The sequence below is a fragment of the Somniosus microcephalus genome, chromosome 8 (genome assembly GCF_052327205.1).
Source record: "Somniosus microcephalus isolate GS21.2 chromosome 8, FLI_Smic_1.0, whole genome shotgun sequence".
Taxonomy (NCBI): domain Eukaryota; kingdom Metazoa; phylum Chordata; class Chondrichthyes; order Squaliformes; family Somniosidae; genus Somniosus; species Somniosus microcephalus.
In genome coordinates, this window is record NC_140994.1 from 26489499 (window position 1) to 26517495 (window position 27997).

General features: G+C 43.4%; 1 long non-coding RNA gene across 2 annotated transcripts; it reads left to right on the plus strand.

Annotated features, from left to right (window-relative positions):
• Window positions 1-27997, plus strand: LOC147113390 (uncharacterized). 2 transcript variants are annotated; one of them, XR_015079193.1, is made up of 4 exons: window positions 1-2888; window positions 5628-5955; window positions 6979-7062; window positions 27656-27997. It is a non-coding gene; the product is annotated as an uncharacterized LOC147113390 (long non-coding RNA). The 2 variants fall into 2 exon arrangements; XR_015079194.1 differs by lacking the exon at window positions 1-2888 and adding an exon at window positions 3541-3621.

The window sequence follows — 27997 nt, forward strand, 5'->3', positions numbered from 1 at the left end:
TGGGTGCCAATCCCTATATTGTTATGTGGCAGATAGCTGGAATGTTAGTCATGTTCAGACCAGGCATTAATATAACCCAGGCCAGTGTGAAGATGTGTTTTTGATTGTTATGGTAATAAGTAATGTGATCCTGCTATACTGGCACAGGAGGAGGAATAATGCATCAATTAAGAGAATTGGCAAGCACATTTTTTGCACATTGTTTCATGGATTGTGCATCTACTGTGTATGGAGTTGGAGCCGTGCATTATTCTGATTACATTTTCACTAAATGGATACACATGTAGCGTTTACATGGGTGAAATGATTTATACTGTCACAACTGCATGAGCAAGAACACCCTCTGCATGAAGTGTTTAATGCTGCCAGGACCCATGTGAGAAAAGAGCGTCAAATAGAGGTAACATTTCAGAAACGGACACAATTTTCATTACTTAAACATGTTCCTCTGCCTCCTGGATTCCACCATCTGTTTTACTGCCTTTCAATGACCAGTTTCAGCGCCCAATTTTCAGCCAAATATGGCCCTGGTCAAAACTTAAAATGTGTTTTCAGCATTGTTCTGATTCCGGGTCTGCTGGACAAGCCATCTCGGGTACAGTGGTGTCAGGTGCTCCCTTAAGTGATCTGAGCATCTTCTTGTTATGGGGGTTCACTCACACCGCCCAAATCTACTTGTACGATAGCATACAGGGATGTAACAATAGCATCTCTTGTAATCTGGACCAAATACTCAATCTGATTTGACACGTCTATTTCTTCAATCACTCAAAATATAGATTAAAGTTAACATTAGGTGAGGTGGGGGTTGGTTTGAATCATTAAGCTGCTTTATTCCACCGTAAGGGGGAACGTAGAGAGCAACCCTTACGATCAGATTCATTTAGTTCAACTGTAATGATACAAAACAAAGAGCATGCCATACTTCTCTGCTTCAGGGGGTTATCTTACTTGATTTAATCAAGAGGGCTCCTAACAATCCTGCAGCAGTCCTAACTTCTTTGTCTCAGCTTTCCTTCTAACAAGCCAAGCCAAGCCCTCGCAGCCCACCTGACAATCCCAAAGCCCATTTCCCTGTCTTTTTAGAAGCCTGACTTTAGTGTCAGCTCTTAGTCACAACTGATTACCCTCCCTCCAAATTGAATCCACCAGCCCAACTTGGCAACGAGCCCCGCAGAGTGCAAATGAACAGGGCTGTTGAAACAACAATGAGTGTGAATGACTGTTGGAATGTCAAATAATCTCTCACTGAGTTCAGGACGCTGATTTTGATGTCTGATCTGAAACTTAATTTGTACTCACCCAGCCCAGCTGTCCCGTGAATTTAACCTCTTCAGAGCTAAGTTTAGTTCAATTGTATTTGTCCTATATTTTGCACCAAGGCCTCTCTGTAGCAGCAGAATCTGAGATATGGCAAGGGTTAAACTTTTGATTATTATCTTCGGATGAGTTATCTTGTCCAAAACATCAGTAACACAATCATGCCTGAAAGTAACTCATCCTTGCGCAATAGGAGTTAAATTAGTTATTTACATCATGAGTCATATAGACCTTTCAATCCTTAAGGAGATAAGCAGTCCCTATCTGAATAATGCCATTTACTTCTGTCAGGATGGGCCCAACCCAGCTCATTGCCAGTGGCCCAGCACATGGCTCATCTGTGGGCAAGACTCTGATCAAAGCAAGAATCGGGGGCAAGGTTCCAGCTCCACTTTGTTTCACTGTTGTTCTTCTCTTATCCTCAGGCTTCATCATCAGTGGGCAGGGCAACACCTCTGCCCTCACTTAAGGCTTGGGATGGATCATACTCATCACAAGAGGGAAGTGAGTCAGTCAGTAACTCGCAAAAATGTCAAACTAACTTGCCTAAGTGGTGACAGGTGCATCTGGCAGCTTGCCCCATGCCTGTTTGAACTTGGTGATTTGGAGAAGTACTTCTCCGTGCTGCTCCCTTTTTGGTGGACTTACGGTTTATGCACCTTTGAGGGAGCAGCGCTGAGAACAGATGTATCTCAACTCCAAGCCCATACAAAGGCAAAACAGATGAACCGAACGGCAGTACTGGTATAAGAAGTATAACAGCAAATATAATCATATTGGATGGTAGAAGTGGACTGCAGGAAGATGAGTCATTACCACTTGGAGTGATTCATAAAGCATTAGAAAAGGAAGATAAATCAACTCAAAATAACCAAAGCAGACATTAGCTCTCACCTTTCTGTCGCTGATGTTAGACATCCTGGAGAGATGTATGTTGGACATCTTGGGGAGTTAAAAATTTAACAGTTGAACTACTTTGTTAAACAGGATGACATTGAAGTGTCGTAAGAGGAATGCATTGTCATGCTTTCCGATATAAACAGGATGACTTTGAAGTATCGTGAGGAGAAGGCATTGCTTGTTTTCTGAAATGTAAAGTGCTTGTGTAAGGGAATGAGTGTTAGTAATGACGGCACCCATGATTGATTTTGTTTTAGGGTAATAAAACAGGGGTAGTGAGTCCTTTTGCTAAAGATAACAGTAGATAAATCAAGTCTTGTTAAGGGAAATGGTACTGAGGTAAACAATTGCAAACTGATTCCATCGATAATCTATTTTCAGAGGATTTGGGAAATAGATACGTCACTTTGACATTTTTCTTTGATGCAGTTAAAATATGGCGATCATGGTTTTCAGCAGTATCTGAGTGCATTCGAAAGATACACAAACCGGTAAAGTCACTCTCTGTGTACAGTTAAAGGCCGATCACCTTTCTGTGTATCAATAAATTCTGTTCCGTATACTCCACTACGAAGTCTCGTGCTTACTTGAGACGTGTTGTTGTGAACCAGAGCAGAAAGGAGGTTGCTTAACAGCTGATGCCCTCATTATATGGATCCAAAAATTAAGTGAGTCCCAACATTTTCTTAAATTCTTCTCCTGTTGTTTTAATGCTCTAACATTTGTGTTTCCATATTTATAGCAATGCTTTATAATTATATTTAGAATTAACTGTCACATCATGTCTTCTACGCTGTGTGTTTCAGTTCTGCCCCTCCAATGTTTTGCACTAACTGGCAATTTGTAGATTAGGTAGTTTAATATTGGTAGTACGGGAGATGTTCAAGAAAATTTAATGAAACACTACCCAGTTCAGTTAAAGAGCACAGAGGCCATAAGGCATGGTGAGCATGATGTTAGAATTAAACGGCTGTACCTTATAAATCTGGTGGACTTCTTTAAGCCATTAACTGAATTAATGGATGAGGTGTCTCCAGTGGATATATTTACTTTGATTTTCAGAGGGTATTTGATGAAGTTCCACACCAGAGGCTTTAAAAGTAGATAAAAATCCATAGAACTAAAGGCAAATTAACTAACTAAACGTAAAATTGGCTTGGAAATAGGAAACAGATGGGAATGAAAACAATGAAGAATGTTTTCTGGGGGAAATAACTAGTGGAATATCAGAGGCATCTGTGCTAGGTCTCCTGTTGTAAATGAGGGGGTATATCAACCAATATTATTACATTGACTAATGACCCCATGCTGTATTACCAGGTGACTATAAGAGAGATTGATAGGGAAATCAAGAAGCTGTGCTGTGGAATAGCAGAAGATTTTAATGTGGATCATTATTAGGTAATGCACATTGATGTCAGAAACATACAAAGTTGATGGTTATCCACTGTAAAAGTGAGAGAAAAATATTTGGATAGTATTATTAACCGTTCACTGAAAGTATCCAATTATCAGTAAGTCTAATCAAGAACTGGAATGCCTCTTGAAGGCATTTGATTCCAAGTCAAAACTGATTAGCCTGCCCCCTCCCCCCCCCCCCCCCCCCCAACCCTGCTTCTACCTCCTTCCCAAGATCCACAAACAGGACTGTCCTGGTAGACCCATCGTTTCAGCCTGTTCTTGCCCCACAGAACTGATTTTTTCCTATCTCAACTCTATTTTTTCTCCTTCAACCTACACCCGCGACTCTTCTGACGCCCTCCGCCACTTTAACAGTTTCCAGTTTCCTGGCCCTAACCGTCTCCTTTTCACTGGACGTACAATACCTCTACACCTCCATCCCCCACCAGGACGCCTGAGGGTTCTCCGCTTCTTTCTTGAACAGAGGCCCAACCGGTCCCCATCCACCACCACCCTCCTCCACCTGGCTGAACTTGTTCTCACATTGAACAATTTCTCCTTTGATTCCACTTACTTCCTCCAAATAAAGTGTTGCTATGGGAACCTGTATGGGTCCTAGCTATGCCTAACTTCTCGTGGAATATGTGGAACATTCTTTGTTCTAATCCTACTTAGGTCCCCTCCCTCACCTCTTTTTCTGGTACATTGATGACTGTATCGGTGCTGTTTCCTGCTCTTGCCCCGAACTGGAAAATTTCAGCAAATTTGCTTCCAATTTCCACCTTTCCCTTGCCTTCACGTGGTCCATCTCTGACTCTGCCCTTCCCTTCCTCGACTTCTCTGTCTCCATTTCTGGGGATAGGCTATCGATCAATATCCATTATAAGCCCACTGACTCCCACAGCTACCGTGACTAAACTTCCTTCCACCCTGCTTCCTGTAATGACACTCTTCTATTCTCCCAGTTTCTCTGTCTCCGTCGCATCTGTTCCGATGATGTCACCTTCCATTTTCCTTCACTGTAGATGACAGGTCCCTCGACCATGTCCATTCCATTTGCCGCATTTCTGCTCTCACCCCTTCCCCTCCTTCCCAGGACCACGACAGGGTTCTCCATCCTCACCTTCCATCCCACCAGCCTCCACATTTTGGCCACTTCCAGCGTGATCCCATCACCAAACTCATCTTCCCCACTCTCCCCTTTCAGCATTCCGAAAGGACCGTTCCCTCCGCGGCACCTTGGTCCACTCCTCTATCACCCATACCACCCCCTCCCCTTCCCACAGCACCTTCCCGTGCAAGCGCAGGAGATGCAACACATGCCCTTTTACCTCCTCCCTTCCGATCATCCAGGGCCCCAAACACTCCTTCCAGGTGAAACAGCGATTTACTTGTACTTCTTTCAATTTAGTATACTGTATTCGCTGTTCACGATGCGTCTCCTCTACATTGGGGAGACCAATCACAGATTGGGTGACCGCATGGTCGTTCAGTCCACAAGCATGACCCCAAGCTTCCAGCCGCCTGTCACTTTAATTCTCCGCTCCACTCCCACTCTGACCTCTCTGTCCTCGGCCTCCTACACTGTTCCAAGGAAGCTCAACGTAAGCTCGAGGAACAGCACCTCGTCTGTCGATTTAGGCACTTTACAGACTTCCGGACTCAACATTGAGTTCAACAATTTCAGACCATAACCTCTGCCCCCATTTTTTCAGACGGCAGCTGTTGCTGATGATTCTGCTATTCCCATTTGCACCTCTTCTAGACCCATCTTTTGTTTCTTTACTTGTCCCATTACCAACTCCTTTTGCCTTGCACCATCACCCCTTTTGTCATTTACTCTCTCCTGCCTTCCACCCTCTCTCAGACCTTCCCTTTTGTTCTTTCCTCCCCTCCCCCCTTTCTCTGCCTCTGTACTTGCTTAAAACCTGTTCCATCTCTAACATTTTCCAGTTCTGACAGAAGCTCGTCAACCTGAAACATTAACTCTGTTTCTCTCTCCACAGATGCTGCCTGGCCTGTTGAGTATTTCCAGCATTTTCGGTTTTTATTGTAATTTAACGCTGTATGAATCATTAGTATGACCATATGTGGAGTATTCCATTAAATGTTGGACACCATACCTTCAAGAAAGCATTGGTCCATTGGAAAGGAATCTGACAGAAGGATATAAAACTCTACGATGTGGAAGCAGGCTCATAGAATTGAAAATTTTCAAAAAGAAAATCGAAAGAGAGCAGGATCAAAGTACTTGAAGACAAGTCTGTGGTTTAACTCCCATTGTAATCCGAGAACTAGAGGATATCAGCAAAACATTGGCCACTCTTAAGTAAGGTAGGAGTTCAGAATTTTTTCTCCATACAAAAGGAAGAAAGACTTGTGTTTATATCACACCTTTCATGACCTCTGGATGTTCCAAAGCACTTCACAGCCAATGAAATACTTTCTAAAGTGTAGTTGCTGTTGTAATGTAGGAAACGCGGCAGCCAAATTTACACACAGGAAGCTCCCACAAACAGTAATGTGATAATGACCAGATAATCTCCTCTTTAGATGTAGATTGATGGATAAATATTGGCCAGGACACCGGGGATAACCCTTCAAATGGTACTACAGGATCTCTTACGTCCATCCTAGAGAGCAGACGGGACCTCGGTTTAACGTCTTATCTGAAAGACGGCACCTCCAACAGTGCAGCACTCGCTCAGTACTGCACTGGGGTGGCAGCCTAGATTTCTTGTGCTCAAGTCTCTGGAATGGGACTTGAACCCACAACCTTCTGATTCAGAGGTGAGAGTGCTACCCACTGAGCCACAGCTGACACAAATAGCAATAGATATAGAGTCATAGAGCTGGATTTTCTCAATGGAGAGGAGTTAGAGGCGGGACTGCTGATTGTCATGTCAATGTCCTGCCTCCATCCTCGTCTGACCAACCAGAGGGATTTTCCCCTGGTTGACCTGCGGGCTCAGCAGGCCAATTAGGGAGGAAGTCACTGACAGAGCACGTCAACGTCAGACGTGTTATCTGTCAAGACTTCTTGGAAGAAGAAATGTCAGCGTTTGACAGCTCTGTGAAGCTGTCAAACACTGACATTCTGTGTAGTTTGATGAGTTCTTGTGTTCAGGACTCATCAAACCTTTCAACTTTGTCGATTTCAGATGGCTGTTGGTTCGGAGGATCCAACAGCCAGTCTGTGAAATTGACAATGAGGATGTTGGGTCTCCCGATCCAGAAAGGATGAAGGCTGTAGGAACAAAACAAGGTAAGTGAACATTTTTTTACACTTATCACTCACCTTACATACTTATCACTCCACACTTGCACCCATCACTCACCGCTACACCTTGCTTCCAGGTGCCACCGACCGCCGCAGACCTCCCTCACGTCTCCTCCAGCCCGACGGGGTTCTCCGGGGTCGGGAAGCCTTCACCTGTGAAGGTAAAATGGCACTAATCCTTTTTTCTGTTAAAAGTATTTAATGCCTTTCCCGCCTCCAGGAGACAGGACCCGAAGCAGCACATCTTCCCGCCTCCTGGCAAAAGGGCACGGAGGCAGGATGGGGGCGGGTTTGCCATCCGCCCCCACTTTCTGCTACTTTACCAGCAGTCCCACCTACTCAGGGCTGAGAAAATCCAGCCCAAGAGTCATAATGTAAAATAGTTTTCTCCCAACATTAGCTGATGCTATGTTGATTGCTCATTTAAAAAGGAGCTCAGGAATATTTGGCAGATAATAAAGGCAATAGCAACAATTTACATTTATGTGGTAACTTTAACTCAGTCAATGAAGAGATTTGAGGACAAGGATTGTGAAGGTAATGCACTGATGAATGGGGAACCATTGGATGTTGGCAAGGACAGGGTAATGGGTCAGGGAACTGAAGCATGGAGTAGGATGCAAGTGCAGAGCTCTGGATGAGTTTGAGTTTATGGAGGAGCTAAGGAGTCCAGCTAGGAGGACATGGCTAATGTTTTCGAGGTGGAAGTAGGTGGTCTTTATGACGGAATGGATATGAGGATCAAAACTTAACTGAGGATTAAGCAGCACCCCAAGGACCATCTCATTGAGTTTGAGTGAGCACTCAGGAAGGGGGATGGGATCAGGTGTACAGCATGGCTTCAGTAGTGTCAATGTTGAGTTTCAGAAAGATCTGGCTCATTCACAACTTGGTGGTGGACAGGCAATTGGAAAGCACAGCAACAGTTTTGGAATCAAAGATGGTGATGGAGTGGTAAAGCCACATATTATTGGTATACATTCGAAAGCTAATTCCATACCCACTGATGATGTTGCTGAGGGATAACTATAGATGAGAAATAGGAAATAATAACATAGGGAAGCTTAGGGAACACCAGAGGTGGTTGTGTGGGCACTGGAGGAGAAGCCATTTCAGGAAACATGCAAGCTGCATTGGGATGGGTAAGCATGTGAGAGCAGTAGCACGAAGGTGGGCAATGGAAGGGAGGTCTGGAGGAGCATGGTGTGCGCAACTATATTGAATGCCATCGAGACTTGAATGAGGACAAGGAATAATAATGCACCATGGGTGCAGTAACACAAAGTTGCTGGTGACTTTGACTAGTGTAATCTCAGTATTCTGGGTACGTTGGAAGCCAGACTGAAGGATTTTAACAGCGAAGGCTGGCGAAGTGGGCAATGAGTTCAGTGTCAGAAAGTGTGAACTCAATTGTTGAATGGCCGATTCTCGTTGTTTGCTCATGTTCTTAAAATGTTTTTATGATACAAAAGTTATACTGATTTGTGTCAAAGAAAGAAATAACAATTAAAGTTGAAAGGAGTTTTCTCCTGTATTTCTCCTTGAATATCAGTTTTTGTACTTTGCATCTTTGACTGTTTTGAAGATCTCATCTTCAATATTTAACGCTAGGCATTTTCATGGAGTGTATTTTTTCCATGGAGTCTGCAACAATTGAACGGCAAAGAATTTCAGAGAAGTGATCAGATGTTTTCTGTCCATCTTTTGTAGCATAAATGGAAACAAATGGGTTTGAGTACATTTACACTCATGTTACTGTCGTCCCTCAGTGGGGAACAGAGAAAGATTTACCCGGTTGGGTTAGTCTCATCACATACACTAAATCTATATGTTACTTTCTCAGGACATCAATGGGACACATAAAAACAGAAAATGCTGGAGATACTCAGCAGGTCAGGCAGCATCTGTGAAGAGAGAAACAGAGTTAACATTTCTCTCTCCACAGATGCTGCCTGACCTGCTGAGTATCTCCAGCATTTTCTGTTTTTATTTCAGATTTCCAGCATCTGCAGTATTTTCTTTTTGTATTCATATTAAAATACATTTACTTTGTTAAATGAAATGCTGAATGTGGACTAATTATTGTTAATTTTGTATTGGAAAGAAGCCTGTTCTATCTTTGCCGTTTTAATAGCAGATTGGCACTAAAGCATAGGTAAAGTTGTTTTAGAATTTGGGCTAGAAATGAATGTGAAATTGTGTATAAATAATATCCTGAGAAAGTAACATTTATATACTTCCACATTCATATTCTATCTTGAGAAGATTTTCTAAATAGGCTTTTTAATGAAATGTATAGACCCTAAGCTCGACCAAGGCATCTACCTTGAGATTCAGCAATGAAGCAAGATATAAACACTTTTGCAGAAATATTCTAAGCTGCTAAAATGCAATGCAGCTTCTTTTCCATCCGTCATTTGAATTACAATTCACACTGGTGAGCCAAGCTATATTTGGACAAAGTCTTTCTTGTGCTGCAAATAGCAAAGGTATTTTCCTGTCATATTTCGCAAATTGCAAGCTTCATTCTCTTATTAATAATTTCCACAGCCATGCTTTACAGTGAGAATGTACCTGTATAATCTTGAATTATGTGTTTTGTTTAATTCAACAGGATTATGGCATCAAAGAAAAACATGAAAGATGCTGAATTATTTTAAATCTGAGATTGATACATTTTTGTTAACCAAAGTTACTAAGGGATATGGGATATATGGAGTTAGGTCACAGATCAGCCATGATCTCATTGATTGGCAGAACAGGCTCGAGGGGGCTAAATGGCCTACTCCTATTTTTTTTTTAAATTTATTCATTTATGGGATTTGGGCATCACTGGCAAGGCCAGTATTTATTGCCCATCCCTAATTGCCCTTGAGAAGGTGGTGGTGAGCCACCTTCTTGAACTGCTGCAGTCCGTGTGGCAGTCCGTGTGGTGAAGGTACTCCCACAATGCTGTTAGGTAGGGGGTTCCAGGATTTTGACCCAGAGACGATGAAGGATCGGTGATATACTTCTAAGTCAAGATGGTGTGTGACTTGGAGGGGAACTTGGAGGTGGTGGTGTTCCCATGCGCCTGCTGCCCTCCTTCTTCTAGGTGGAGGAGGTCGTGGGTTTGGGAGGTGCTGTTGAAGAAGCCTTGGCGAGTTGCTGCAGTGCATCTTGTAGATGGTACACACTGCAGCCACGGTACGCCGGTGGTGGAGGGAGTGAATGTTTAAGGTGGTAGATGGGGTGCCAATCAAGCGGGCTGCTTTGTCCTGGATGGTGTCGAGCTTCTTGAGTGTTGTTGGAGCTGCACTAATCCAGGCAAGTGGAGAGTGTTCCTATTGTAGAAACCCAACTGGGCCACTAATGTTGTTCAGGGAAGAGAAGCAACCATCCTATTAAGGAAGAAATTAAAGAAGTGTGCAATAAGGGCACAGCAGTCATCATGGGTGACTTTAATCTACATATAGATTGGGCTAACCAAATTAGTAACAATACTGTGGAGGAGGAATTCCTGGAGTGTTTACGGGACGGTTTCCTGGACCAATATGTCGAGGAACCAACCAGAGATCAGGCCATCTTAGACTGGGTATTATGTAATGAGAAAGGATTAATTAATTAGCAATCTTGTTGTATGAGGCCCCTTGGGTCGGAGCAATCATAATATGATAGAATTCTTCATTAAGATTGAAGTAGTTGACTCAGAGACTAGGGTCCTGAATTTAAATAAAGGAAACTACGATGGCATGAGGCGCGAGTTGGGTAGGATTGATTGGGGAATGTCACTCAAAGGGTTGACAGTGGATAGGCAATGGCAAACATTCAAAGACCGCATGGATGAACTACAGAATTTGTTCATCCCAGTTTGGGATAAAAATAAAACAAAAAAGGTGACTCAACCATGACTAACAAGGGAAATTAGGGATGGCATAAGGTCCAAGGAGAGGACATATAAATAGGCCAGAAAAAGCAGTAAACCTGAGGATTGGGAGCAGTTTAGGATTCAACAAAGGAGGACAAAGGGATTAATTAAGAAGGGGAAAATTGAATATGAGAGTAAGCTTGCATGGAATATAAAAATTGACTGTAAAAGCTTTTATAGATATGTGAAGAGAAAAAGATTGGTGAAGTCAAGCGTAGGTTCCTTGCAGTCAGAATCAGGGGAATTTATAATGGGGAATAAAGGAATGGCAGACCAATTAAATACATATTTTGGTTCTGTCTTCACAAAGGAGGATGCAAATAACCTCCCAGAGATGTCTGGGAATATAGGGTCTGATGAAAGGGAGGAACTGAAAGAAATCAGTATTTGTAGGGAAATGGTATTAGGGAAATTGATGGGATTGAAGGCCGATAAATCCCCAGGGCCTGATAATCTACATCCTAGGGTACTTAGGGAAGTGGCCCTAGAAATAGTAGATGCATTGCTGATCATCTTCCAACATTCGATGGAATCTGGAACAGTACCCATGGATTGGAGGGTAGCTAATGCTGCCCCACTATTCAAAAAAGGTGGTAGAGAGAAAACGGGGAATTACACAGACCGGTAAGCCTGACATCGGTAGTGAGGAAAATGCTAGAGTCCATTATAAAAGATGTAATAGCAGAGCACTTGGAAAACAGTGACAGGATCGGACAAAGTCAACATGGATTTACAAAAGGTAAATCATGCTTGACTGATCTTCTGGAATTTTTTGAGGATGTAACTGGTAAACTAGATAAGGGAGAACCAGTGGATGTGGTGTATTTGGACTTTCAAAAGGCTTTCGATAAGGTCCCGCATAAGAGATTAGCGTGTAAAGTTAAGGCACATGGGATTCGGGGCAAGGTATTGACTTGGATAGAGAACTGGTTGGCAGACAGAAAGCAAAGAGTTGGAATAAATGAGTCTTTTTCCGAGTGGCAGGCAGTGACTAGTGGGGTACCGCAGGGATCGGTCCTTGGACCCCAGCTATTCACAATATATATTAATGATCTAGACAAGGGAACTAGATGTAATATCTCCAAGTTTGCAGATGACACAAAGCTGGGTGGGTGTGTGTGCTGTGAGGAGGATGCCGAGAAACTCCAGGATGATTTGGACAGGTTGGGTGATTGGGCAGTAACATGGCAGATGCAATATAACGTGGATAAATGCAAGGTTATCCACTTTAGTGTCAAAAACAGGAAGGCAGATTATTATCTGAATGGCAATAGATTGGGAGAAGGGGGAAGTGCAATGAGACCTGGGTGTGCTTGTGCACCAGTTGCTGAAGGTAAGCGTGCAGGTGCAACAGGCGGTTAAGAAGGCAAATGGTATGTTGGCCTTTGTAGCGAGAGGGTTTGAGTACAGGAACAAGGATGTCTTGCTGCAGTTGTACAGGGCCTTGGTGAGACCACACCTTGAGTATTGTGTGCAGTTTTGGTCGCCTTATCTGAGGAAGGATGTTCTTGCCATGGAAGGAGTTCAGTGAAGATTCACCAGACTGATACCTGGGATGGCAGGAATGACGTATGAGGAGCGATTGGGTCGATTGGGCTTATACTCACTGGAGTTTAGAAGAATGAGAGGGGATCTCATTGAAACTTATAAAATTCTGACAGGACTGGACAGACTAGATGCAGGAAGGATGTTCCCGATGGTCTGGGAGTCCAGAACCAGGGGTCATAGTCTAAGGATAAGGGGTAAGCCATTTAGGACAGAAATGAGGAGGAATTTCTTCACCCAGAGAGTGGTGAACCTGTGGAATTCTCTACCACAGAAGGCAGTAGAGGCCAATTCATTAAATATATTCAAGAAGGAGTTGGATATATTTCTTAAGGCTAAAGGGATCAAGGGATATGGCAGAAAGCAGGGACAGGGTACTGAATTTGGATGATCAGCCATGATCGCCTTGAATGGTGGAGCAGGCTTGAGGGGCCGAATGGCCTACTCCTGCTCCTATCTTCTATGTTTCTATGTATCGGGGATACCTGGCAGGTTATGACTCTAATCCCACACTACCTGGTTGACTCTTAATATCCTCAGACCCACTAGGGATGGGCAATAAATATGGCCTTGCCAGTAATGCCCACATCTCAGAAGCAAGTACAGTAATAAGAAATAGTGAGGTTATGCTTCTGAGATAACTTGATCTCATTTCAAGGCCTTAAAGGAAGGACATTTGTTACAAATAATTTCTTTATCTTGCTAGTGAAGTTTTAATTGATGCTGGTACTCTTAACTATGGTGTAAGCATGAAATAGCCATATTTTATAAAGAAACCATTCTAAATTAGAACAGACTATTTTTAACAGCATATGATAATGACCACGTGGCAAAATTCCTTTCGTGTAATATTTACAATGATAATCAAAAACTCCTGTTCAGAAAGAAAGAACTTGCACTTATATAGCGCCTTCCACATCCTCATGGTGTGCCAAGGTGATTTACAACCTATGATGTACTTTTGAAGTATAGTTACTACGGCGAACATTGGTTGCTATTTTTTAAGCAAATCCAGCAATAAATTTGCGCACAGAAAAGGCCAAGAAAAAGCAAGCGAGGTAAATGACCAGTTACTCTGTTTTGATTGAGGGATGAATTGCCCAAGACACCAAGATAACTCGCTGCTCTTAAAAACAAGTGCCATGGGATCCTTTACCTCCACTTGAACAGGTTGATGAGACCTCGCTTTAATGTCTGATCAAAAAGATAGCGCTTCCCTCAGTACGACACTGAAGTGTCAGTCTTAATTTGATGCTCAAGTCTTGGAGTGGGGTTTGAACCTTTGACCTTGGAGGTAAAAGTGCCACCAACTGAGATAAATTGACATATATAGTAAGTAAGGAAGTACTTTTAATATATGAGTAAATATATTTAAAAGTCGATTTTATTTTTACCCTATTGCAGCTTTTTAAGGAACTTGCAGAGTTTTCTTTTCTCCATTTCTTTGCCTCACAAGCCATGCTACAGCTGATGGAGAAACACAGCTTAGGGACCACCTTCCAGGCCTGGGCCAATGCCATTTGCTAACCGGTGTATGAGATCAATCTAGGCCAAAGGCCTGAGTCTCTCGACACTTGTCCATCCCTCTGGTGGAGAGTACTTCATCTCTTTGTGCTTCCCACTGCGGCACAATTTTGGTCAGGATGAAGAACTCAATGAGGTTGAGTAGCGAACCTGTATCCGATTATTCTGTGGTACCAAATATTGGTTCTTCAACGTGCTGCAACACAGTACTCCTTCCAACTAATCTGCTATTTAATAATACACATCCTTTTTCTCATTCTCATGTTCAAATCCTTTCATCGCCTCACCCCTCCCTATCTCTGTAACCTCCACCAGCCCTACAACCCTCTGAGAACTCTCTGTTCCTCCAACTTTGGCCTCTTGTGCATCCCCCAGTTCCTCAATCAGATAATTATAATGTATTGAACTGTTCACTACTGCAACAATACTGGTCAATAGAGATCTTCTCCATGGTTGCTGATGCTTCAAATATTAGACTCCGAATAATGCAAGCTTTTTACTCATATAGATAGTACTGTACATGTCTGAAGATGCAACCATGTAGTACTACTTGGTTCCACAACTATCTTCCAATTTAAGAGAGTAGGGGAGAAATTCGGTGGTGCCCCCTTTGGGATGCTAACGTCGTCCGGCGATAGGTCAGAGGGCGCAACCCAAGTTTGTGGCCGGGGCACTGCGCACGCCGATGATGTCATTGCCGGTGATGCGGGGCGCTACCGGCTACTCCCGCCGCTAACCTCCCGCTGAATTTCGCGGAAGGCGTTAGCGGCACCGTGCCCGGTCGCTATGGGCTTTGCGCCCCATAAGCACTCCCCAGGGGTGCTAATGTGTGGCACAAAGCAACCCAATTTTCCCCACTTAAGTCTCCCAAGCCCAGTGCCTCCAGAGAGGAGTCCAATATATCAAGGCCTTCAGGTATTAATGGCATCCTTGAGCAATATTTCAGATGAGGCTGGAAACTTAGCAGGTGTGCCCATGAATTGTGCCTACAATGTGATCACTGAACTATGAACTACCACCTGTACACCAGCACCCTGAAAGAAAGTTACTTTCACAGTCCTTAAGGAAGCCATATAACATACGATTTTGCCCCAGGGCTGAGAGCCAGCAGTAAGGAAATGCATATTCTCACAACTACATATCTGGCTAAGTACCTTGAGGATATCCAAAGATACAAAAACCAAGCTGACAAGGCCTTCCCTTTGATGGGGAGAAATAGTTGCCGATTAGATGAATGACATCCTCATCATATACATAGGGTAGATGCTGAGAGGTTGTTTCCCCTGGCTGGAGAGTCTAGAACTAGGGGGTATAGTCTCAGGATAAGGGGTCGGCCATTTAGGACTGAGATGAGGAGAAATGTTTTCACACAGAGGGTTGTGAATCTTTGGAATTCTCTACCTCAGAGGGCTGTGGATGCTGAATCGTTGAGTATATTCAAGGCTGTGATAGATAGATTTTTGGACTCTAGGGGAATCAAGGTATATGGAGATCGGGCGGGAAACTGGAGTTGAGGTCGAAGATCAGCCATGATCTTATTGAATGGCGGAACAGGCTCGAGGTGCCATAAGGCACACTCCTGCTCCTAATTCTTATGTTCTTATATACAAAGAAACACGAGTCCAAAAATTAATTCATAGTGGGGAAAACAACGCGTAAAGGACAAGGCTACAACAACCAGAAATATAAACCAAGTTCCTTTTAAACAAAAGCTAGTTCTCATAAAAATTCAAATGGAAACAGCTTGCCATAATGTTAAATCTGTGAATTTTGATGTATGATGTCCTTCAATAAATCGACAGAGACTGCAGAGGAACAATCAACAGGTGTTTACTGGATGAAGGTTACTCTAAAACTAAACTACAGATCCCTACGCAGGGTTTATATACAGGTGTGGTCACTGCCGGTACTACAGTATACAGGAGCTGTAAAAAGTAGTTCTCCCCTTAAAGGTACATACACTACACATAAGTTATCAAATATATGAAAAGCAAGGATGTTGTGGCCCTCAGATGGTGTCAGACCCACCATGGATGTAAAGAACCTAATTAAATTCCTTATAATGGAAACATTCCGATGTGGTCAAGCTTCCGATCATGATTGAGAAAGCTTAAGGCAACTGTCAGGATGGTTACTGGAGAACAGTACAGTGTGCAGGCAAGCATTTCGGGATCTACCAAGTGAAGTTGGAGAAATTTCAAATGAAACTTTTCCAAGACATTCTAGAGGGCTAGAAATTCGGTGCCTTAGCGCCTCCCGTTAGCGCCGCTGAGGGGCGATAACGGGGCGTTAAGGACTTACCATCTGGGCACAGCGATGTTACCGCCGCCTGCGAAATTCACCTGGCGGTTTGCGGCAGCGGTAACCCTTAGTGCCACGATCTCCTGCGCCCGGAGATCGCGGCGTCATCTGGCTGCGCATCGCCCCGGTAGCACTCCGGACCCGAAATTCATTTCCGCACCCCCGCAGCATCATCGGGCGATGACACCGGCAGCTGCAGGAGGCGTTGATCGGGAGGCCGGGTGCTTCGGGGCGATACTTAAAGGCGAAGTGGCCGCAGTAGGTTAAAAAAAAAAAAACCTGAAGTGCCCTTTGCGGTTTTTTTTATTTTGTCGGCAGCGATCAATTAGCCTGGTACTCTGCTGCAGTGCTTCGGACCAATCTGGCCGGATCGCGGCTGCCATCGGGGACCAGGTACGTTTTCCCCTTGCAGAGTCTGCAGCGATAGCCCTTCCCTTTAAGGAAGGGAAGGAACCTTCCAACACAGCAGCACCGCCCGGCCCATTGTACAGCGCTGCTCACCTACCGCCCTGCCTGCTGCCTGTTGCGCTCCAGGAAGGAAGTGCAGCGCTTGATTTAGCACTTGATCCACTTCCTTCCTGGAGTGCGAAACCAAATTTTTTAAAAGTTGAGAAATATTAGCGCCTGGCACTAATTTTCTCAACTTTTAAAAAGTTACCGCCCCAAACGGGGCTATAATAAATTTCTCCCTCTGAATGCCTAACCATTTGCATTCCACAGATGACATTTCCATCATCTTAGCACAACTGAGATCAGTGTTGTGATAGTTCCAAAGTATCTGTTAAAGAATGCTTCTTCTTCAAAAACAACACATTTCATGACTAGAAATGGGATGCCAGCAAAAACAAGCCTTAGGGCACTTGGGCTGATGACATCAGTATTTTTATAGTACCTCAGAGCTTGCTTTTTATAGGGTGACTCAATCTGAACTTCTTTGCACATTCGAACAATCTCTATACTTGCCACTTAAGAAGGCAACCATAGTATCAGTCCAAACTTCTCACTTGTAACATGAGGATATGTGTACGCAGGAATTAGATAAGACCGCTCAGCTTGTTCCATATACTATGTCCCATTTCAGGATATTATCAAACCATTTTTCAAGTTTTTCTTACCTATATCCTTGCATTCCTTGCTGAATCAGGAATTGATTACATTCCTTTCTGAAAACTTGAACTGAGTCAGTATTTACTGCACTAGGTGGCAGCCTACTCCCTAAGTCAAAACTCTAAAGGTGAATAATTTATTAATTTAGCTAATAATCATGTCTTGTGCTTCTATTCTGGTTTTTGCATAAAACACTTTTCTACATCTATGTTATTGAGTCTGTTCATTTTTTTCTAATGAGAATAAATTTACCTACCTCAACTTCTCTTCATAACTCATACCTGTGATCATCTTTGTTGCCATTTTCCACTTCCAGTATATCTTTTTGTAAGTATAATGATTGCTCCGACACAATACTCCATCTGTAGTATTAGCAGCACCTTGCAGAGTATTCGCGTCACTTCATCAGACTTCTGGATCTACTTATACACCCCAACACTTCATCTCTAACATGTGACTGTAACTTCAACGTTGGTCAATTACTAAAGTCTTAGGGATAAAAAAAAAAAAGTAGCGCCCCGGAAAAATTAGCGTCCCCGTGCCGGAAATTGAGTGGTTGCGGCCCAAGAGGGAAGCGGGGTGCTACTGGAAGCGCCCCGCATCCCTCTTGGGGCGCTATGAGTCAATATGGCGGCGTTATGTGCCGCAGTGCCAACTGGGCCCCCGGGGATCGGGAGTGCAGGCAAACGAGCCCGGCACTCAAGCGAAGTGCCGGGCTCTTGGAGCGTTTCAGGAGGTCTGGGACGGGAGCGCAGGCAGGTGCTGGCAGGCGGCCAGCAACAAAAATGGCCGCCCCGCACCTCGCAGCCGGGGCGTGAGCGGGGCGCTGCGCACGCCAATGACATCATCACCAGTGCCGCAGCGCCGCAGGGCGCTACCGGTTAGCACCACCACTAACCTCCCGCTGAATTTTGCGGGAGACGTGGGCAGTGCCGCGCCTGGGCGCTAGTTGCGCTGCATCCCGTTAGCGCCCTCTTAAGGTGCTAACGGGAGGTGCAACCAACTGAATTTTTCCCCCTTAGAACATAAAAAATAGGAACAGGAGTAGGCCATTTTTATCCTTGGCTCACTCTGTTTAATGATTTACTTTTCATTTTGTAATATTATCTGCCAATTTTAGTATGGATGCAGACCACTTTCCACTGTTCAATACGTAGTTTGCAATTTATATGTCACCTTCCTAAGTCTTTGTATCTCTCTCAATTTAACCACATTATCCAACATTTGGCATTCTCATAAAACTTGATATCATTTGAAAACAGAAACATGCAATATTGAACACCATCACTCAGGTTATTTCGAAACAATGGGCCGGATTGTGCTGGAGTGGGGCATCTCACGGCATATCATAATAATAATAATAATAATCAACTTTATTGTCCTTGTTAGTGCACAGGTGCAGTACAACGAAATGTAGGCTTGCGGCTCCCAAGAGTGTACATTTAGATTAAGACATTTAAACATTCAACATACATATGGCTTGTGATACATTAACATAAACATAACCATAATAAAGTGCATTGGCAGATGCGCAGGCTTTAGAGTTTATTTGTGGAGTTCAGTAGGATGACAACCCTGGGAAAGAAGCTGTTCCTAAATCTGGTCGTACGGGTGCGAATGCATCTGTAGCGTCTCCCAGATGGCAGGAGGGCGAACAGACTGGCTGGGGTGGGTAGGGTCTTTGATGATGGTCCGTGACCTCCGTAAACAACGTTTCTGGTATGTGTGCTCTATGGTCGGTAGCCGGGTGCCGGTAATGCGTTGGGCAGTTTTGACTACCCGCTGCAGGGCTTTCCGGTCATAGTAGCTACAGCTGCCATACCATACTGTGATACAGTTCGTCAGGATGCTCTCTATTGTGCAGCGGTAAAAGTTAGAGAGGATCAGGGGTGACAGGTTACATCCCTTCAGCCTCCTTAGGAAATATAGGCGCTGCTGGGCCTTCTTCACCAGAGAGGAGGTATTGAGGGACCAGGAGAGGTCTTCCGTGATGTAGACTCCGAGGAACTTAAAGCTGTCCACCCTTTCCACCACAGCCTTACAATTGCATGTTTAAGTTTTAAAAACTTTTGCCCACAAAGTTGCTGGAAGTGCGAGCTGATAACGGTACAGCGAGGGCAACAGGACATCTGGGACCTTAGGGAATGGCAGGACCAACAGGGTATCTCCTGAACCAATGAGGTTAAAGGATTGAGAAATATACAGAGGAAGGACTGAGAAGGAAGTGGGGGAATACAATTTCAAATCCGGTACAGAACGAGAAATAAAGAGAGGGCAAGAAAGATTATATTAAGAGGGAAAGTTGAAATAAATCTAAACATTTAAATTTGTCATTTTTAAAATCTCTTAAAGCAATTCACAACCTGAAGGAATGAGACTCCGCACTTAAAATTGTTTACTTTCTGGGCCAGAGAGGTTGATTGGCAGTCATTAACAATTATCACATCATTAAAAGGGTATTTACACTGATAATCACTAGACTTAACTTTTTGTGGTGAGATTAACAGGCATTTAATGCGCTCACACCATTATTTTTTTTCAGCAGAATCTGACCCAATATGAATAGCAAAGGTCCCAGGCTGATCCTTTAGTTGCAGCCGTTCAATTGGAACCATGATCACTACCCTTTCTTTCTTATTTAGCGTAGCTAGTTCCATTATCCAGTTTGTAATATCCTCCTCCATCCCGAGATTGACGAATTTTGGCTAAGACCACTGGTCTCTTGTAAGGCTTTTTATCAAATGCCATCTGAAAGGAAAGTTGGATGGGAAATGTTCTAATTTATTATTTTAGAGGCTGTGCAGATGGAGTTTCAACTGATTTTGAAAGGTAATCCACCTGCTATTTGTTACTTGCAAGGGATATCAAAATCAATACAAAAATCTTTTACAATTATATTAGGAAGAAGAGGGTGGTTAAGAGCAATGTGGGCCCCTTAAAAACGGATAATGGTGATATTATAAATGAAAATAAGGAAATGGTGGAAATGTTTAATAATTACTTTGCATCAGTATTTACAGTAGAGGAAGAGGATAGCATGCCAGACATCCCAAGGAAACTAAAATAGAAATAGAAAATGCTGGAAATACTCAGGAGATCAGGCAGCATCTGTGGAGATAGAAACAGAGTTAATGTTTCAGGTCTCACACACACAGAATCACACAGAAACCCCACAGTGCAGATAGAGGCCATTTCGGCCCATCGAGCCTGCACCGACACATATCCCACCCGATCTCCGTAACCCCTACACCAACACATATCCCACCTTATCCCCGTAACCCCATGTATTTAATCCCCCTAACACTAAGGGTCAATTTTATCATAGCCAATCAACCTAACCCACACATCTTTGGACTGTGGGAGGAAACCGGAGCACCCGGAGGAAACCCACGCAAACACGGGGAGAATGTGCAAACTCCACACAGACAGTCACCCGAGGCCGGATTCGAACCCGGGTCCCTGGCGCTGTGAGGTAACAGTGCTAACCACTATGCCACCGATGACCTTTTGACAGAACCTAACATTGGAAACTAATATTGTATCAGGGATGGGGACTCACCAAAATGAACGTAAGAAAATTAACAGAAATGAAGAAACTAATGGCACTAAAGAGTGACAAATCCCCAGGACCAGATGGTTTTCATCCCAGGGTTTTAAAGGAAGTAAGTGAGAACATTGCAGATGCCCTAACTATGATTTTCCAAAGTTCTCTCAATTCAGGAATCATTCCTTTAGTTTGGAAAATTGCACATGTCACTCTGCTATTTAAGAAAGGTGAGAGAAGACGACCAGGGAAATATAGACCAGTTAGCCTAACATCTGTTGTCAGGAAAATACTAGAGTCTATAATTAAGGACGGAGTGACTGAACACCTTGAAAATTTTCAGCTGATCAGAGAGAGCCAGTATGGATTTGTAAAAGGTAGGTCATGCCTGACAAACCTGAATGAATTTTTTGAAGAGGTGACTGAAGTAGTGGACGGGGGAATGTCTGTGGATATTATTTATTTGGACTTCCAGAAGGCATTTGATAAAATCCCTCATGAGATACTGTTCAATAAACTGAAGCTCATGGAATTGATGGCAAATTATTGGACCTGGTTAGGAGAGTGGCTGAACAGCAGGAGACAGAGAGTAGGGGTAATGGGCAGGTACTCTAATTGGCAGAATGTGACTCATGGCATCCCACAGGGATCTATGTTGGGGCCTCAACTGTTCACCTTATTTATTAAGGACTTAGATGATGGGATGGACAGCCACATATCCAAGTTTGGCGATGACACAAAGATAGGCGGCATTGTAAGCAGTGTAGATGGAAGCATAAAATTACAAAGAGATATTAATAGATTAAGCAAATGGGCAAAACTGTGGCAATTGGATTTCAATATAGGCAAGTGTGAGGTCATCCACTTTGAACCTAAAAAGGATAGATCAGAGTAATTTCTAAATGGTGAAAAGCTCGAAGCAGTGGAGGTCCAAAGAGACTTGGTGGGGGGGGGGATCCTTGTACATAGATCATTAAAATGCCATGGACAGGTGCAAAAAAGTAATCAAAAAGGCTAATGGAATGCTGGCCTTTATATCTAGAGGACTAGAATACAAGGGGATAGAAGTTATGCTATAGCTATACAAAGCCCTGGTTTGACCACATCTGGAGTACTGTGAGCAGTTCTGGGCACCACACCTTACGAAGGATATATTTTCCTTGGAGGGAGTGCAGCGTAGACATAATAGAATGATACCTGGACTCCAAGGGTTAAATTACGAGGAGAGATTACACAAACTGGCGTATTCCCTGGAATTTAGAAGATTAAGGGGTTATTTGATCGAAGTTTTCAATGTTATGGGGAGTTGATAGGGTAGATAAAGAGAAACTATTTCCACTGGTTGGGGAATCTAGCACTAGGAGACATAGCCTAAACATTAGAGCCAGGCCTTTCAGGAGTGAAGTTAGGAAGCACTTCTACACACAAAGGGCGGTAGATGTTTGGAACTCTCTTCTGCAAACGGCAGTTGATGCTGGGTAAATTGTTAATTTTAAATCGGAGATTGATAGCTTTCTGTTAACCAAAGGTATTAAGGGATATGGGGCAAAGGCGGGTATATGGAGTTAGGTCGCGGATCAGCCATGATCTCATTGAATGGCGGAACAGGTTCGAGGGGCTGAATGGCCTACTCCTGTTCCTATGTTTATTGTCATCCAGCACAACTACAATAAAATGTTTGCTACCTCGCTTATGTCCAGGAGGGCCAACTTGTTCTTTAAAATACTTATCTTACTACAAAGATATCAAAACCAAAAAATCTTCTTTACTCCTCCTAATATCCTTTACAATTTATTTTTCCAATTTTCTCCTTCCGTGCAGTTTTTTTTTAGCAGTTCTTAAATTTAATTTGATATATTTTCCAGTCATCCGCCCACCGTTCCCACATCCTGGAGTCCGTCAAATGAATTTAACTTCTCCATTTAAACATTTAGCTCTGTGTTTCGATAACCAGCTCCCCTGATGTCCTAGTCATGTCCGGGTGCAGTACTAACTCATCAAAGATCAGTTCCCAGAAGTTCCCAGGTTCATGGCTAACCTGGCAGATCACAGCCAGGCAGCAGCTGCAACATTATTATTTACCTCAGTACCTGTAAGCCAGGCAGAGAACATCAGCCAGGGTCCCTCCACAGTAGAATAGCCTGCTGACACTCACTGACTAGACTAGAATATGAAGAATGGCCACTTGGGCAAGGTAACTAGAGAGTTGTCGGTCCCCTTGTAACTGGAACCTGCTACCACAGCCTGCTGGGACTTGTAGAAATTTTTACCAGCAGCAATTCGCCTCTTTAAAGGGAAGGAAATTATTTTGATAATTGCCTTCCATTCGGATGTGGTAAATACAGTATTTAATCTGCAACTTCTCTAATCTACTCTTTAAAAATAATTTAGTCCATATTTTTTACCTCGGGTCCTTTCCTCATTACATAGTGCTTATCAACAATTCTTAACTCTATAAAGCCCAAGTCTGTCCAGGGTTCGAATACCACTTCCATCTCTGGCGTGTCTTTTCTAATACTTCTCTAGCACTCCTGTATGTGATACAATAAAAAGCTTGTTGTCTGATTAGTGATCCCTTTCACACCTCCAGCCTCTCTGTCATAGCCTTTTTGCTCTTTCTCTATTTTGTTAATAATCTTATCGTCAGTGCTCCTCTGAACTTCATTTTTATGGTTCCAAACTGCAAATGTTCTTCCTCCATACATCCATACATCTAACTCTAACTCGTTCTTCCTTCAAAGGAAGGAGTTTCTCATTTGCCCGTTGGAAGTAAAGAATATGTAGGGTTGGAGCTTCCGCTCGGTTGCGTAGTTTTTTTTCAGCATAATTTGTCCAAAATCGGCGTAACCCGCGCAAAAGATTGCAGAATTTTAAGTGTAAGTTACGTCCAGCGCAAATAAAGTTTCCGCAATCTTTTGCGCTAGTCTAAAATAAAAATCGCGCTTGAAGCCAGCCCCGCCTGCAATACTGGCCACGCCCCCCAGGGTGAATTAATCACCATTGGGAGTTTCCGCTAATTACGCTCGTTTGCAGGCTTTCGAGGAGACTCCAAAAATTAAGCTGGATCTTTTGGGCGCAAGGACCCCAATAGGTACGTTTTGAAAGCTTTTGAGTATATATATATTTTTTTTTCATTTACTTAAAAACTGACTACTGTACCCCAGTATAACCAGCAAATGGTTCTGTATATTTTTTTTCAGTCATTTAAACTCGGGTTACTCACTGATTGACACTGTGAATAAAAATGCTTATCTTGTGAATAAACGCAGTTTCAGCTGCATTAATCAAACTGCACCAAGTTACCACACTTCACTATATCAAGGAATACTTTTTAAAGGAAAACTGTTTTAAAAAATTACGTTTGAAAACAGTGCCCGATTGCGCTGGTTCATGGCAGATTTTATGTCTGTCGATATGCAAATGAGTTTCAGCGGAAACCTGAGGGGGGAAAAAAAGATTCTTCTCCAAACTAGCACAATTTTGGGTGTAATTTATGCCCGGCCTAAAGCAGAAACTCTCTCCCCATAGAGTGCACACAAGAGAAGTCACGTGGAGTGATGACACATTGGCCTAGAAATGTGTCTTGGGCTAATTATCTTGACCGCAATGGGACTGAGTATCAGGCGCTGCGTGTAACGGCCATTCCGATACCGCCCGTTTTGTGCCACAGCCCACGACGAATTTCTAGGCCATTACTGTACAGTATATTGGTATAGAGAAAAGTGTTCAAAAATACTGCTGTGGCATTGCTGAATTCTCACTGTGCATGAAGTACATCTTCATTGGAAGGACGAAGACTACTGCTGAATAATCTACCTTCAAAATGGCAGGTACACAGCAGGTAGCAAGAGGGAACATCACATTGTTTAATATACACACTCTGAATGCTGATTTAAATGATTCAGAAAAGGTATATTTTAATATTAATAATTTAATTTAGCAGAAGTCTCCTGAAACATTTCACTCCGAATATATTGCTTTTGAAGTGCCGTGGCTGTCGTTATGTAGGCAAAAGATTGTTGGGTAGATTTCCACGTATTCATGCACCTAACACAGAGCGGTGTGTAACGAGAGTGCATATTGGGTTTACAGGCTCAAAGTTCAGCATGCTCTTCCATCAATTCATGTTTTTTGGAAGCATAGGATAAGGAAAGTAAAACATCTTTGCAAGGGTTTACTTGACATAGCTTGATTGGCAGCTCGAAAACAACCCACCTTTATCTCTCCTTCTGTCTCTTTTTGTGATGTGTAATACGAAGGCTTCTGCTAGTAACTTAAGATGCTACTATCCGCAAAGCTAAAGTACTCATTTGATTTAAGCTATGTAGCTCGGCTCAAAGCAGAGCGCAGACTGCTGAAACCACCCTAATTATGTGTATTATTGAGCGTAATCACAGTGTGATATGCAGCCTGTTATACTGACAGATAATCTTTTTCCATGCATCATTAAACTACCTTTGTTTCACCTAGCTCTTTCCGGAACTCCATCCAAACTTGATAATATAAACAAACTAGGTCCAGCTGTATCCTTAGGCAGTCACAAAGGCCCTGTTACACTGACATTTCTGTGCTGCACACTACAGTATTCTTAGTGCTGGTACCTGAAGTTATGTTCCAGTACTTTAACAGGAGGTAGTCTTAAATTGAGTCCTCATTTGCTCCTTCCTCCAAATGACACAGAACATTATGAAAATTATTAACTTAGTGCCTGAGTGGCCCTTAAATATGTAGGGACATGACCTTGAAAGGGATATAGGGGAGGAAGGATTGGCAATAATCTGTGAAGCTGTGCAGCCAACTACTAACTGCAGCTGACTGAAGTAGACAGAGGTAAAGTTGCCCTATTCGTACCGCACCCCAGTCTGTTTTCACCTTTGGGACCTTGTAGCAGAAAAATAGAGATTGGAAAAAAATAGTAGCTTGTGGCAAAGCCATCAAGAGACTCTTGCAGTAACGTTTATAATTGTCTTTAACCATAGTTGTTACCTTTAAGTGTTTGCTCTGTTCAAACAGCGCGGGATCGATAAAATCGCGATCTGACGCGATGATGTCATCACGTGGGTCACGTGACGTTCCCAACGGCGGGAAACGTGATGACGTCATGACGTCAGGGGAGGTAGGGCGTTTCTGTGAGTCCTTGTGGATCCAGCTAGTGTACAGACCTGTGTGGAGTTTCTCCTGCGTTCTTTTGTTTGTAACTGTTTCAGTACATTAAACCACGTTTGTTTAACTGTCAGTTTCAACCGCAGTATTTTCGTAGTAGTGTGAAGACACCTACAAGCTAAGTCCTTTCTCTGAAATAATCTGCTGCGATCCATTGGCTGAATGCTCAGAAAGTGGATTCCGCAAATAGAGGTGACTTTTTCTTCTTTGCTAATTATCTCCCCCTCCCCTGTCCTCTCCAAAGGCATTTACATATTTTTCTCTGTTTGTTCTCAGGATGCGGGCAACACTGGCAAGGCCATGTTTATTGCCCATACATGGTTGCCCAGAAGGCATTAAGAATAAACCACGTAGGGTGGGCCTGGAGTCACCTGTAAGCCAGGGTAGGTAGATGTGGCAGAGGCCCTTCCCTGAAGGACATGACTGAACCAGTTTGGATAGTACAACAATCCAGCAGCTCCCATGGTTACTTTATCTGGTGCCAGTCTAAAAATGACCAGATTTACTGAGTTCAATTCAATTCAATTCATGGTGGGATCTCACAACTTCTGGATGGCAGTCCAGAACCAGAGCCACTGGGCTACCATACCCTCGGAATCTAAACCATCCTATTTTATTTGCAAACTCTTTTTTTCCATCCTGACTGTGAGTGTCAGAGGGCTGTTCAACCAAAGGGGCATCACAGCCGCACACAATCCTGTCCCAAAAGGAAATTTACATGAGGTTGCCTTTGCGTGAGGTGGCTGAGTCGAAGTTTTCAAGATTATAAAGAGGATTGGTAAAAAATGATCCAGGCAAATTATTCCCTATGGTGAAGGATTCAAATACCAGGGACACAAGAAAATATAAGAAATTAGCAGTGAGACAAGAAGGCGGCAAGAACCTTTTGCATTCAAGGGGCTACAGAGTTGTGAAATAGGTTAACAAGGAAGGGCATTGAAGCAGGCAATATAAATGGGTTGAAAAGTCAATGGCCGGACTTTTCCTTACCAAGTCGGGTCGGCTGCGTGTGGGCCATGTGGTGGGTCAGAACCGTGTTGTTCTAATGATCCCTCTCCTCAGAGCGACTGTCAGTAAATGGAGCCTATTAAGCCAGACACGCGCGTTTCCCGGCCCTATTAAATGGTGCGGGTCTGATGACATCATCGATGACTAATTTCCAGCGGGGATATTTAAAGCAGCCTTGTCCACATCGCATTTAAAGGTTCATCTCAGAGTGGGCAGGAAGGATATTGCAGAATCTTCTTATAGCTTACACTTCAAAACATGACATCACAAAGAACCAGGGCTGCACCTAGGTTTTCCGAGGACTCCCTACATATGCAAAGGCACACTCACCTTCATCCTGCTGTCCCTGTCACCACTGCCTTCCCAACCTTACTCCTGCACATCCTTACTCACACCAACTTACTTTGCACGTCCACCCATCCCTCCCTCTCTCTATGTACATACTCACATCCCCATCTGACTAACCACCCTTCACACTCACCCTCGTTCTAATGCAATCGTACCAAATAACACCACACAAGGAGGCCATTTGGCATTGGCGCTTTAGCATTGGCACCACACTCCCTCATAATCACCCTCTACAGATGTAACCCATCCATTCCTTACACTCATGCCATCACTCTCACTCAAACTTCTCTTCTTTCCCTCCTTGCAGGAGAAATGAGCGCACAACAACAGGGAGAGGGAGAGAACTGGAGGTGGCCCTCCATCCTTCACCACTTTAACTCCAGCAGAGGAGGTCGCCCTGGAGGTCTCAAGAGTTGCTGAGCTACTGGTGGTGGTAAAGGTGGTGATCAGAATTAAATCTCATACAGCCAAATGACATACAGCAGTCACTCATATTGTAATGTATATACCTTTAAGGGGGGAACTATGTTTTACAGCTCATGTATACTGCCGTACCGGCAGTGACCACACCTGTATATAGCACTGAGTAGTAATCTGTACAGATCAGTTGCAGTGTGAGCCACGTTGAGTAAACACCTGTTGTACCGTT